Source organism: Nyctereutes procyonoides, unplaced genomic scaffold (assembly GCF_905146905.1).
Source record: "Nyctereutes procyonoides isolate TBG_1078 unplaced genomic scaffold, NYPRO_anot_genome, whole genome shotgun sequence".
NCBI lineage: Eukaryota > Metazoa > Chordata > Mammalia > Carnivora > Canidae > Nyctereutes > Nyctereutes procyonoides.
The window spans coordinates 53717034-53730542 of record NW_026575044.1 but is presented as its reverse complement, the minus strand read 5'-3'; the positions used below and the strand labels follow the sequence as shown (position 1 = coordinate 53730542).

Sequence of the window (13509 nt, the reverse complement as noted above, 5' to 3'; positions counted from 1 at the left end):
GGGCCCCCGAACTCCGAGAGGGGCAGGCACCGGGAGAAGAAAGAAAGCGGAGGGGGAGCCACTTACCAGAGCAGAGCCCGAGAGCGCGGCGGCCCGGGCGCAAGCGGCGCCTTTGTCTGAGGTCGCGGCGCCGGCGCGCTCGGCCAGGCAGGTCCCAGCCCCGGCGCGCGGCAAGCTCCCGCGGGCGTCCGGACAGCCCGGCTCGCGGCTCCCGCCCCGGCTCCCGCGGCGGCTCCGGCTCCGCTCCCGCCCCCGCCCCCGCCCGCACCGCCCCGCGCTCGCCGCAGCCGCCGCCGCGGCCGCCGGCTCCGCCCCGCGCCGGCCCCGCCCCCGGGCCGCCGGGCCCCCACCTGCTGCGGCTGCCGGGGAGCGGAGCGTGGGGAGCGGAGCGTGGGGGGCCGCGCGTGGGGAGAGGAGCGTGGGGAGCGGAGCGTGGGGAGCCGGCCTCGGGGAGCCGCGCGTGGGGAGCCGAGCGTGGGGTACCGTGCGTGGGGGGCCGTGCGTGGGGGGCCGAGCGTGGGGGGCCGAGCGTGGGGAGCGGAGCGTGGGGAGCCGAGCGTGGGGAGCGGAGCGTGGGGAGCGGAGCGTGGGGGGGCCGAGCGTGGGGAGCCGCGCGTGGGGTACCGTGCGTGGGGGGCCGTGCGTGGGGAGCCGAGCGTGGGGGGCCGAGCGTGGGGAGCGGAGCGTGGAGAGCCTAGCGTGGGGAGCGGAGCGTGGGGAGCCGAGCGTGGGGGGCTGAGCGTGGGGAGCGGAGCGTGGGGAGCCGAGCGTGGGGAGCCGAGCATGAGGGGCCGAGCGTGGGGAGCCGGCCTGGGAGCCGCGCGTGGGGGGCCGGCCTGGGGAGCCGAGCGTGGGGAGCGGAGCGTGGGGGGCCGAGCGTGAGGGGCCGAGCGTGGGGAGCCGGCCTCGGGGAGCCGCGCGTGGGGAGCCGCGCGTGGGGAGCCGGCCTCGGGGAGCCGCGCGTGGGGAGCGGAGCGTGGGGAGCCGGCCTCGGGGAGCCGCGCGTGGGGAGCGGAGCGTGGGGAGCCGGCCTCGGGGAGCCGAGCGTGGGGAGCCGAGCGTGGGGGGCCGAGCGTGGGGAGCGGAGCGTGGGGAGCAGAGCGTGGGGGGCCGGCCTCGGGGAGCCCCGCGTGGGGAGACGAACGCGGGGGGCTGAGCATGGGGAGCCCAGCGTGGGGAGCCGCGCGTGCGGAGCGGAGCGTGGGGAGCCGCGCGTGGGGAGAGGAGCGCGGGGGGCCGAGCATGGGGAGCCCAGCATGGGGAGCCGCGCGTGGGGGGTCGGTCTGGGGAGCCTGCCGCCTCCCCGCGCACCCGGCTCCCGCCTCCCCGCCGCCCGCGCAGCCCCCTACAGAGACGACCTCACCTGAGCGCCCGGCGCCCGCAAGCCACAAGCAGGGGAGCCGCCGTCGGGGGGGGGCGGGGGGGGGGCGGGGCGGGGGGCTGGCCTCCCTGCCGGTGCGCACAGTCGTCGAGGGCCCCTCACCTTGGAAGGCGGCCCTCACTTTGCCCGGGAGAGGGGAGCCGTCGGGCTCCGCCAGGAGGGAGGGGGCTGCGGGAAGCAGGGTCTCCCTAACCCCGGCTGAAGCCCGGCCTCCCAGCCGGGTCAGCCCCTGGCCCGTGAGGGCGCAGGGGAGGGGGGGAAAGGGGGGGCGACCGGGGCCAGTTTGGGGACACTGCCCGGCCGCGGGAGCGGGACCGGGGGCCTTGGAAGGGGCGCTGGGAGGGAGGGGCGGGCTCAGGTGCAGAGCCGGCCCCCTGGGCTGTGAGCTGTGCCGGCTCGTCCATAGGGCGGGGGGCGGGGGGGGGGGAGGTGAGTAGCAGGGGGGGGGGGAACCTGACTTTGGAAGCCGCCAGCCCCGCAGGAACACTGGTTGTAACTGGAGTTTAGATAGATGGCACCTTCCAGCAAATCCAAAGTGGTCCACGCGGATTAGGTGCGTCACTTCATGGGTTCGCCCCAGTGGAATGACTGAGGAGCCGCTTTCCTAGGCAGAGAAAAATATCCAAATAGTGTGTAATGAGGTCACTAGCGGCTTTGGCTGCCTGTGGCCCTCCCTCCTCCCAACTCCCAAAGCATTCTGAGCAAGAATCTTACCTCCAGGCTTCACAGAGTCAGCTGTAGCCTACGGTTGCTTCTGCTTCACACCCCATTTCTGCCTCCAGGGCGTGCGGCCGTTCCAGGTGTGTAATAACTGTGGAAAATACTGATGTGTGATTCATGCAACTGTGCTGACTGTAACATGCGCAAAACGTAAAGATTTTAAATTGTGGAATCATGTAGGGAAATGCATCAAGTGGGGGGAACAATAATGGCCTTGTGAAAAGTGACAATGCCAGCTCTAAGTAGTCTGTAGATAGAAATGCTGCTTATTGTATGTGTGCAGGTAATAGGTTAAGGTTACATACTGACTTAAAGACAGCGGTTATCTGAACCTTCATTAACCTATTATAACAGGTAAGGATAAGGAGAAAGTGTGTGACAAGCAAATGTGTGTGCATCTGCGGTAAGACTTTCCTGTGTATCTTTCCCAAAGAGAACATTTTAACATTTGCTTCTTTAATTTTCATTACAAATAAGTATTATCAATTCAGTGGGTATGCATAAATATGAAATACTCTGTTAATTTATTCATTTTTATAACATCTTTTCTAGAAAGAGGGAACAAGAGGCCCCAAGGATTCTCGTTTTGTCAAAAAGAAAAAAAAAGGCAGAAACAAAAATGTCCTGCCACAGCACGCCCACTGAGCTGAGAGTCTGGTAGGTCTGAATAAAGAGACTGACTCAGAACAGCACCACCAAAGTCCCAGTCTCCCTCCTGGGTGTTTTAGATCAGTGTCTTGGGTCTGTGAAACTGCTCTTGGGAACAATGTGCATGTCCACGTGAGATAATTTATCTCTTCCGTTTGGCAACTGGGAAAATGTAATTTTCTCCGTGTGATGAGCATGAGTGAATGGCTCATGCATAGTGAATGGCTGTCCTCCAAATTGTGGGATGAGGGTGTGAAATATGCATTTTAATATCAGAGTCCATTACCACACAATGCCAGTAGAATGAATAGGAACTGGGATATTTTATCCTGGCCCCTTCCGTCTCATCAGCATCACATGGGTTCTTCTCCTATGGATGCTGTTGTTAGGAAATGGTTTTTTCCTTATTTTTACCCCAACCAGAAGACTGCCAAAGAAACAGCTGGCCTAGATGGGGTAAGTAGAAAATAACCACACAGAACCCACAGGGTGGCAAGGTTTCCAGGTTGTTTTAGAACTTCTGTTTTCCAGGGGGAAATGTACCATGACTACATACCTATAAACTATACCTCAGTGACTGAGTCACAGGTTCTTTTTTTTTTTTCTTTTTTAAGCTTTCATTTATTTATTGACACAGAGAGAGGGGCAGAGACACAAGCAGAGGAAGAGGGAGAAGCAGGCTTCAGGCAGGGAGCCCAATGTGGGACCCGATCCCGGGTCTCCAGGATCACACCCCAGGCTGTAGGCGGTGCCAAACTGCTGCACCACTGGGGCTGCCCGAGTCACAGGTTCTGATGCTGTGCACAGTGATCCTGGAGGACACAGGAGTGGGGAGCGGCTGCATGGAGCAGGAAATGCCCTGCCACCTGCTTTAGGGTGTTTAGATATGATGTTTTTGAAATAGTGTTTCCGTAGATGGAAGATTGTATATTCCCCCCCACTGGTCATTAAACTTAATCCCTGCAAAGTGTTAGTGTTTGGAGATGGAGCCTTGGGGAGGTAAGGAAATCAGGACAGTGGAGCCCTCAGGAATGGGATTACTTACTGTCTTGATAAAAGAGACGGCACAGAACTCCCTTCACCCCTTCTGCCACGTGAGGACTCAGTGGGAAGACAGGCATCTTTGAACCAGGAGGTACGTGTAGGCCCTCACCAGATACCAGATCTGCCACCACCTTGATCTTGGACTTCCTAGCCTCCAGGACTGAGAGAAGTTTCGTGGTTTATAAGCCACTCAGTCTCTGCTATTCTGTTAAAGCAGCTGGAATTGACTAAGACAGCAAAGTAACCTTCTCAGGAAAGGCTGGGATCTAAAATGAGGTAACAAATAACCATCTTTCTCCCTAGGACTACAAATAGGGGGGGCACCAGGGTGGCTCGACGGTTGAGCATCTGCCTTTGGCTCAGGCTATGGCCCCAGGGTCCCCAAATCGAGCCTGCTTCTCCCTCTGCCTGTGTCTCTGCCTCTCTCTCTGCATCTCTCAGGAATAAATAAATAAAATCTTAAAAAAAAAAAAGAACTACAAATAGGACTTATATATTGTGATATAATAAGAAATACATCTGCTCTTTGCCCCTCAGTTCCCGGCACAGAACTCCTCAACCCCTTGGAATTTCCTGAGTGATTGGAGTGTCTTTTGTCATTCATAAGGATGCCCTAATAAGATGACTTAGGGTGGGCCCCACCTGTAGCCTCAGGATGGGAGCTGGTCATCCACTAGAAAGACCCTAGTAGGTTAGAGGTTTGGAACTTTCAGCCCCACGTGCCAACCTCTGGAAAGATTAAACTCTATAAATATGCTGGAACAGCAGGATTAGATCAGGTGCCAGATTAGAGAACACATCCATTTGCCAGGGGGATGAGGAACACCAGTTCCCTGGAGACAGAAGCACCTGCGTTGGGACCTTCTGGACCTAGCTCTATGGATCGCTTCATCTGTTCATCTGTGACCTTTCTAGTATTTTTAATGTTTTTTAAAGATTGATTTATTTATTTTAGAGAAAGCGTGATCTGTGACCTTTCTAGTATTTTTAATATTTTTTAAAGATTGATTTATTTATTTTAGAGAAAGCGTGAGTGCATGTAAGTTGGGAGGGGGTAGGAGCAGAGGGAGAGAAGCGGACTCCCCACAGAGCCTGGCACAGGGCTGGATCTCACCACCCTGAGATCAGGACCTGGGCCCAAATCAGCGCTATATCTTTTGCAATAAACTGCTAAACATAAATAAATGTTTCTTGGAATTCTGTGAGCCAGTCTAGCAAATTAATTGAACCTGGGGCGGGGGTGGGGGAGGGGGCATGGAAATCTGAAGTGAGCATGGGGGTACAGTGTTGTGTGACTAAGCCTTTAACCTGTGGCTCCTGATACTATCTCTAGATAGTGTTGGAACTGAATTATTAAATTGTAGAGAAACCAGTCAGAGTCCACTGAGAGTTGACTTGCTTGGTGGGTTTGGAAAAAAACCCATAGTGGATTTATGAATTGCACCTATCTGTTTCCCACTATGGGTTTCGTTTTCCAGAAGAAAATCTATTTATGATTACTATAGTTATTCCCGATTTATACCCTGTCGATTACAGAAAGGGATGTGACGAGCTTTGGAATATTAAAAACCATGTGAAACTATAAAGCGCTCTTCTAAGTTTTGGTGCATCTGTCTTAGTTTACAGTTATTACTGGTATTTTATTCAATCAGGATGGCCGTGATCCAATTCTGGCCCAACCTGTGGACAGCCCCTGCCTATTATTGGCAGATGCAGTGGGTAATAATAGACTTCCACTTAGCTTTCACAGGGCTGCCCTGGCCCCCAGCTATGAAGGAACCTGGCTGACAAAAAATCATCATCATAATAATGTTCTGATTAAGATGTGCACAGAGTCTATGATGGATGAAGTTGGCGCTGAAGCCAGTCAGGAAATTCAGTTGAGAAGGGTCAGAGTTCTGATTATGCTTTCTTAAGTAGTCAAGAGGGAGGAGCAGCCAAGAGGCCCGGGGGATGATGTCCCGTAAGATAGAGGAGCCGTGAGCTGAGCTCGATCCCCTCAATCCTCCCGGTGTCTGGCTCTACCCAGGGACTCTGCAGGCAGGGCCTAGGGTAGTGCCTCGCCTGGTCATGCTTTGCACCTCTCGCTTCCTGCCGTTCCCCGTTGCCTCTGAGCTCTGAGATGCTGCAAGACCCAGGAGGGCCCTAAATGAACAGGGGAGTTAAGGCCCCGGTGACATAGTAATACGTGGGGTGGGGTTGTTCACCTCCTCCGGAATGCAGAAGCTCACGTGGCCACTCAAGAGGATCCAGCAAGACCAGGCCATCAGTCGCACCAGATCTCGAAAGTGCATATTTTTTCCCTCTTTGCTTCTTGCACCTGCTCCCTGGCAGGACTGCAGTCCCTTCTGGGGGGTGGGGGGTGTTGGACTTCTTCACAAATAGTAACACGGGGGCCTTTATCTTGGGATCTGCTCTGGGAATCCCAGGGTGGCACCAAGACACGCTCTGCTTCTCAGGGTCCTGAACATTCCCCCAGGGGCCGGGCCTGACGCCCACCCCCTCAGTGAAGGAAGAGCAGGACCACAAGGCAAGCAAGTGGTTTTATGGGACATCTTTCTATGTAAAGTTCATTCAAGACAGAAGAGTTCTGATATGAAAACATGATTGAAAGCCCTTGGCCTGTTTAATATTGGGACAAGTTTGGGAGAGGCCATCACGGACGGGAAGGTGGGTTTCAGGGGGAGGGCTCTGAGTGCGTGTGTGGGGGAGCTGCTGCCTGAGGAGTCTAAGGAGAAAGTCCGGGGGAGGCTGGCTGTGGTTGGAGACCCAAGAGGTGAAGGCATCACTACATTGGGGTTAGGAGGAGAGCCTGCGCTCAAGGTTCCCAGGGAAGCAAGTCCAGGGGGCACAGGGTTGAGGACACAACCTGAAACCACCAACTCCAGCAACTCTCTCTCTCTCTCTCTCTCTTGCTTGCTCGCTCCTGCCAAGCCTTTCTCCGCTTCTTGCCCTTCCCCTTTGTCCTACTAAAACAACACTGATGTGTTCCAATTGCAGGTTGAGATTCCTTGATCTCAGGAGGTGAACACCTTCTCAGGCCTCCAGATGATGCATCATGGTTGACTTAGACACCAACATGTAACCCAGTTCTGGCTAATAAAGCATGTCAGGAAGTCTGCAAAAGAGAGATCCCTCCCTAAATTAAAAGATCACAAGGAAAAAATAAAATAAAATAAAAAATAAAACAATAAAAGATCGCAAGGAGGCGGAGGTTGTTGCCTTGTTCTTCCTGCCTTGAATGTAGAGGTGATGGCTGGTGCTACAGCAATCCCATTGTGATATTGAAGCAACAAGCATGAGAAGAAGGCTAAGAGAATCTTGGGGATGCTGGCCCTAGATCAGTGAGCTAATAAGCCAATTTTAGCAGCTATACAGAATCTTCTAGCATGTAGGAAAAATAAATCATTTGTATCAGTCACTGTCAGTAAAGGGTTTTCTGTTACTTGGAGCCACAATCATTCTCAAGCCCAGGAAGATGGTGATAACAAAGCAACAGGAGAACCAAAGACAGAGATTCAGAAGTCAAGGAAATAGAATTTTGAGGAGGTGGGAGTGGCTGACAGTGCAAATGCTGCAGAGGAGTCAGAAAAGATGACACTGAAAACATGAATGGAATTGTTCAGTAAGAGGCCGTTGGTGATCTCAGTGAGGGCCATTCCAGGCTCACTGATGGGACCAAAGCCAGCTGTCAGTGGGCTGAGGACAAGGGGCATTGAATACAGACAGCACTTTCAAGAACTTTCCCTCTGCATGTATCAAGAGCCTTCAAATGTTGCTGAGCTTTGACCTACATTCTTCACTTGTTGAGATCTATCCAAAGGGAATGACCAGAGACTCTTGACAAAGATTTAGGCCCAAGGGCAATAACCGCAGCTTCATCTGTGGTAGAGAAATGTTGGCAACAATGCACACACCAAACAATAAGGAAGCTGTTAAATAAATTATGATCTGTCTCCATGATGGAATATTCCTCCAGCCAATATATAGGAGGTCTTGAAGGAATTTTTTTAATAGGATGGAGGAATATTCATAATGGATTGGTTAAAAACCCAAGGTATAGAAAATATGGCTATAAATTCGTTATACACATTATTTATATGCAAAGAAAAAGGCAGGAAAGGAATACATGAAAATATTTAATGTTAGGGACACCCGAGTGGCTCAGTGGTTGAGTGTCTGCCTCCGGCTCAGGTCGTGACCCCAGGGTCCTGGGATTGAGTCCTGCATCAGGCTCTCTGCTCTGTGGAGACCTGCCTCTTGCCCTCCCTCTGCCCCTCCCCCTGCTCGTGCTTGCGTGCTTCCTCTGTCTCTCACTCTCTCTCTCTACTAGATAAATAAAATCTTTTTAAAAATATCCAGTTATGGGAAAACTTCTTAAATTTCTATTTTCCCCATGTTTCAAAACTTTTATTATTTTTATAATCAGAAAACTTTATTTTTTAAAAACTGCGAAATTTGCTATGAAGAAAAAGAAATAGAGTAGTGACCATGGGCCTGGCCCTAGTAGGACACATTCCTGAAGATGAACACGTAGGTGTTTTGATTTCCAAGAACACAGTTTGTACAACACGTCATGATATCTTTGTTGACCAGGCTGCCAGGAACCTCACAAGCAAACCTGATGTTCACTTAAAAGTATGTTATCCTCCTTTCTTTTGTTTTATCTCTTCTAGGGCCGCAGGTCCCATGTTTGCAAAGATAGGAAGAGGCATCTGAGTAATGTAGCCCAGTGGGAAGGGCCAAGGCCTCCCAACACGGCCAGAGCCCCTGCGGCCCGCGAGACAGGGGTAGGAGACAGCAAACACCCCTCAGGGCAAGACGCAAGTCAGAACCTTTATGAGGACGGAAAACAATACACAGCAGATGGACAATCCCCATGTACCCAGAGCACATTATATGATATCAGTTCGACAGGAGAGGCAAGCCCCTCCCACACGGGGTACCCAGGTGGCTCTTCCTGGTGCCCATCTGGAGGGATCATGACAGCCGGCCATGGAGGAGCCTAATCTCCCACTGTGCGCACAGAACGTAGGGGGCAGCACTCCATCACACCTGGCGAGGTGCGTGTGGCCCCTGTCCGCCCTCCTCCCCGCTGCCCCCTCAGGTTCAGGCTCTAATGCCTCAGGTTGGGTTACTGGGGCCTTATGATGGCCTCAAGACTCAAGGCCAGTGACCAAAGTTCTTTTTCTCTGGAGAGATTTCATTTTAGAGCAATGTCTGGCTCTCGTTAAGAACAAACAAGGAACGCACTTATTAGGCTGTCAGCCATCCTATATTTAAATCTGAATCTCCTAGAGGGGCACGCGGGGAACACGGTTTGGGGAAGGAGCCTGGCGCCCAAGCCTGGATGGAAGTCCTTGCTTCCTCCTAGGGCAGACCTTCCCACGGGGTGGTTATGAGGGTCAAATGAAGGTATTAATATGCAAACACTTCATAAACAATGAGAAGCCGTATAAATGTAAGTCACTGTTAATTATTACCACTCTACTGGAGCCAAAGTCTAAAATGGATGTTGTGTCCTATTTCACTCTTCTTGACGCCAAGCCACTGAGAAAATCCTCAGGCAAAGAGCTGAGCCTAAAACCTGAGTAACTGCTTCCAATTTATTTCAGCAAACAGCGTGCCCCAAGATTACCACTTAGAATGGAAATCTCTTATTTGGTCCCCCAAAATCCCTGCTGTAGGCCTGAAGAAAGACTAGGTGATTGTCTCGTACAAAGGAAAGGGAGGTGGCAAGTGGAAACCCTCAGAGGGACTATCTCTGGCCACAGTTAAGCAGAAGGCCCTCAAAATATTTGTTGAAATCACCGCTCAGATCCTATGCTGTCATAGCGATACCATGAGCTCAAGGGTGGTGACAGCCGCAGCTGTCGCCCCAGACGGGCAAGTGCTGGAGAGGGGCCCACCCCACGGCAGCCCGGTCCCAGCAGCTCCCGGGGGACAAGCAGCAAGCCGGCCTGGACCACGGAGCTCAGTGCAGCTGCTGGGGGCAGCGGCCGCGGCCTGGGGGCATTTAATGAAAGAGCAGAGGCAGGTGGCAAGTGCTGGCTGGACCTGAGTGAGCCAGGGAAGGCCCGGGCCCACTGGGGAGCGAGAGCGAACGGCGCAGACAAGCCTCACTCGGAGTCAAAATTAACATGTGTTCCCTGCAGTAGTCATCAAGTTTTGGTTTTTTGGGTTTTTTTTTTTTTTTAAAGATTTTTATATTTATTTATTTGACAGAGATAGAGAGCACAAGCAGGGGAGCTACAGAGGGAGAGGGTGTAGCAGGCTCTCCCTGAGCAGGAAGTCTGACATGGGCCTCATCCCAGGACCCCAGGGCCGGGACCTGAGCAGAAGGCAGCTGCTCAGGAGCCCCCCAGGCCCTGATAGCCATCAGGTCTTAAGAGGAGCAGGAATTAGTTGCTCCTGGGCTCACATGATTTCACGGGACCCTCCCGGGCCCAGAGCATAGTGTGGCCACAAGAGTAAAAACAATACAGTGCTATTCCTTTCATGGCTTTCACTCCCAGAAGGGAGAAGCTACACTGTTTGTAGCAGAATGAGGTCACAAGGGAGTAGGAGGCAGGTGACCAGTGAGGCCCCAAAACGATTGGAAGGTGAAAGAGGGGATGACGACTTGGGACTAGAGCTCAGGGGAGGCTTTCGTTCAGGATGTAAAGCAGATCTTGAGCTTCAAGGAAGCACAGAATTGACCCGTCTGAAGAGGAATGCTCCAGGTTGGGGCTTGTGTGTGTGTGTGTGGGTGGGGGGGGTGATGAGGGTGGGAGGAGCAGCAGGAGTAAAGGCAAGGAGGCAGGAAGGAGCAGTGCTTGTACTGGCAGCAGAGTGTCAGCCCTTCTCTGGTGAAGGCTTTGTGAGGGCCACGGTGGGGATCAAGGTTCGGGGGTAACTTCGGTCTCCATCGCTCCATGAAAGGGGCCTGAAATGCAGCCGAGGCCAGTGCTGTGCATTCCCACGAGTGGGGCATGGGGCAGCACCACACCTGCCTCAGGGGCCCAGGGACCCCACCAGACCCACCTCTGGGCCCGCTTTGGCCCCGCAGACCCCAACCAGACTTGCCTCTAGGCCTGCAGACCCCACCAGACCCGCCTCTGGGCCCCGCAGACCCCACCAGACCCATCTCTGGGCCCTGCAGACCCCATCAGACCCACCTCTGGGCCGCATCACACCCCTAGACCCCACCAGAGCCCCCACTGAGGCAGCCCCAGGAGCCCCAGCTGTGTCGGAGCAGCAGGGATAGTAAATGCCACTGGAACTACAGTGGGCGGGAAACAGGGCGGGAAGGGGCTCACAGGCACCAGATCGGTGCTTTCCAGGAGCGGGTTGAGTAGGCAGCAGGGAAATCAGAGATGTGAGGAAATTCTCTCAGGGACTTTGTTCCTGCAAATGCAGCAGAGTGGAAAATAACTGCAGGTTGACAGGAATTGAGGGCTTTCCCTGGAAGTCCTGCTGGGCGATGCCCCGGGGGAGAGGTTGATTGGGGTGCCACTAATTCTTTTTTTTTCTGAGAGTTTTTTTTTCCTTTTTTTAAGATTTTATTTATTTATTCCTGAGAAATACACAGAGAGAGGCAGAGACACAGGCAGAGGGTGAAGCAGGCTCCATGCAGGGAGACCGATGCGGGACTCGATCCTGGGACCCCGGGGGTCACACCCTGAGCTGAAGGCAGACACTCAGCCACTGAGCCACCCAGGTGCCCCTCAGAGATAGTTTAATAGGCCTCTGTTTGGGACAGGTCCTTGGTCCTCAGTTTACCGCTTACATCTGATCTCCTTTGGGCAATAACAGGGCTGTTCTATTGTTCTTCTGGCCCAGAGGAGATTTCAAGTGGGTTCTATTTAGCCCTTCATGAATGCAGGCATCTTTCTCCTCCACCCCACCCCACCTCTTTCTTGGCAACCGATTGAAAAGTTTGGGGAAGTGAGAGGTAAGTAAACCAGGACCCGGCAGGTCCCAGAGCTCATGGCGTTGGCGAACCCCCTCAGGCAGTCCGAGAGGTGGGAAGCAGGGCATCCCTGCGGCAGTGGGCAGAGGGGAGCCCCGAGCCCCCAAGAGGCCAGCCTGGCCCCGGGGCTGTGGACTAGGAGCAGCCCATGCCGAGATACCACCTCTCACATCGCCCAAGCGTCTGACGGGCCCCCCTGGCAGGGCTGCAAGGAAGCGAAGTGGTACCAGCTGCGGAAGAAGACAAGGCAATATCGGCCAAAATCACAGCTGCGTATACGCTTTGCCCCAGTAATTCCACTTCTAGGAACTTAGCTCCATCTTCTGCGCACGAGAGACTGTGGTTCTCAGAGGTGCTCGCTGCAGCCAAGCGTGTGATAGTGAAAGGTCGGAAACAACACGACCTCTCAGGAGGCATTAGCTAAATCAGCTGTGATACGTCTTTCTAATGGAGAAGCACAAAACTTTAAAAAAAGGAAATAGAGGAAGTTCTATAGACTATCATGGAAATATTTTCAAGATGTGTTTATTAAATAATAATAATAAAAAAGAATGAGGTGCAGAATAGGGTAGAGCTTCTCTGTTTCCAAGAATAATCTTATAGAAACATAACTCCCTGTTTTAGTATCAGAGACACGACCAGAAGCAAAAGGCATTTTTTGATCAACACGTACGATTGTGTAGATGGAGGATCCAAAAGCATCTGTAAAACCTGCGAGAAACAGGAGGAGTTAGTTATGAAGCTTGCAGAAGACAAGATTCATAGGAAAACTCAGTTATATTTCCAGACAGCAGCCACAAAGAGCTGGAGGAAAAAATGGCTAAGTCCTACCAGGTACAATATCATAGAAACAGAGAACAGGAATAAGCCTAACAAATGATTTGTTAGAAATTAAAATTATAGAATATTGCCAAATAAACGGAGAGACACACCATCTTAATTGACTGGAAGACTCGAGGTTGCTAAGATGCAGGTTCTCACTGTTTCGTATCCCAGGATATTACCACGATGCGAGTGAAAAGGCTTGTCTTCATTTTACCCCCATGTATGAGCCTCTCTCCACAGCTTGCCGTGAATTTATGAGATGCAGGGGGACAAATGTGAGGACGGCCTCCTGGAAGACCCAGAGTCATCCCTCCCCTTCCACACCTGACCTGCACCCTTTCCCAGGTGGCACTTCCATCTCTCAGGGAAAACCTGAGGAAGACCTTGGTGGGGGCCATTCACTAAGGGGTGAAGACATAACCTCGATCCCAGTGAGCATGCATTTGATGCCAGTAGCCCTTTCTTCTTCAGTATATGATTTGGTTGGAGAAGTTTTAAGTCTCTCAAAAGCAGTAAAGAGCATTGTAGGTCGGTCTTGCACACCCCAGCCTGGCACTGCCCAGGGGACCCTCTGCTGTCCATACAGCAGCCACGCATTGAAGGTAGTAACTGAGCACTTGAAATGTGGCTAGAATGACTGGAAAACTAAGTTTTAGATTTTATTTCATTTTCACTGTTCAAAGTTTAAATTTAAAAAGCCACACGTGGCTAGTATCTCCCATAAAACACAGTGCAAGTCTAGTCCTTGCACATCCTGAAGAAATCCCTACAAGTCCTGATGTTAATCCTGTTCCAGCAACCTATCCCCACTTCCCTGGGTTAATTCCAGAACTGCTTAAGGATACTAAATGCCACCTGATCAGCAGAATTAAACATTTGTCATGGGCGCAGATGTACGTTGCTCTTTCTTTTGTCCCCTGAATAGTGCCTAGCCCAGAGT

At 52.8% G+C, this 13509-nt stretch overlaps 1 protein-coding gene across 3 annotated transcripts in view; it reads right to left on the bottom strand.

The window, feature by feature from the left end:
- Positions 1–221, bottom strand: part of MAPK4 (mitogen-activated protein kinase 4) — a 146313-nt gene extending 146092 nt beyond the window's left edge. For all 3 annotated transcript variants that reach the window (XM_055324293.1, XM_055324295.1, XM_055324298.1), the window contains exon 1: positions 67–221. The gene's annotated coding sequence lies outside the window, so the exon portion shown is untranslated. The remainder of the gene's footprint in view (positions 1–66) is intronic.
- Between the last annotated feature and the right edge of the window lie 13288 nt (positions 222–13509).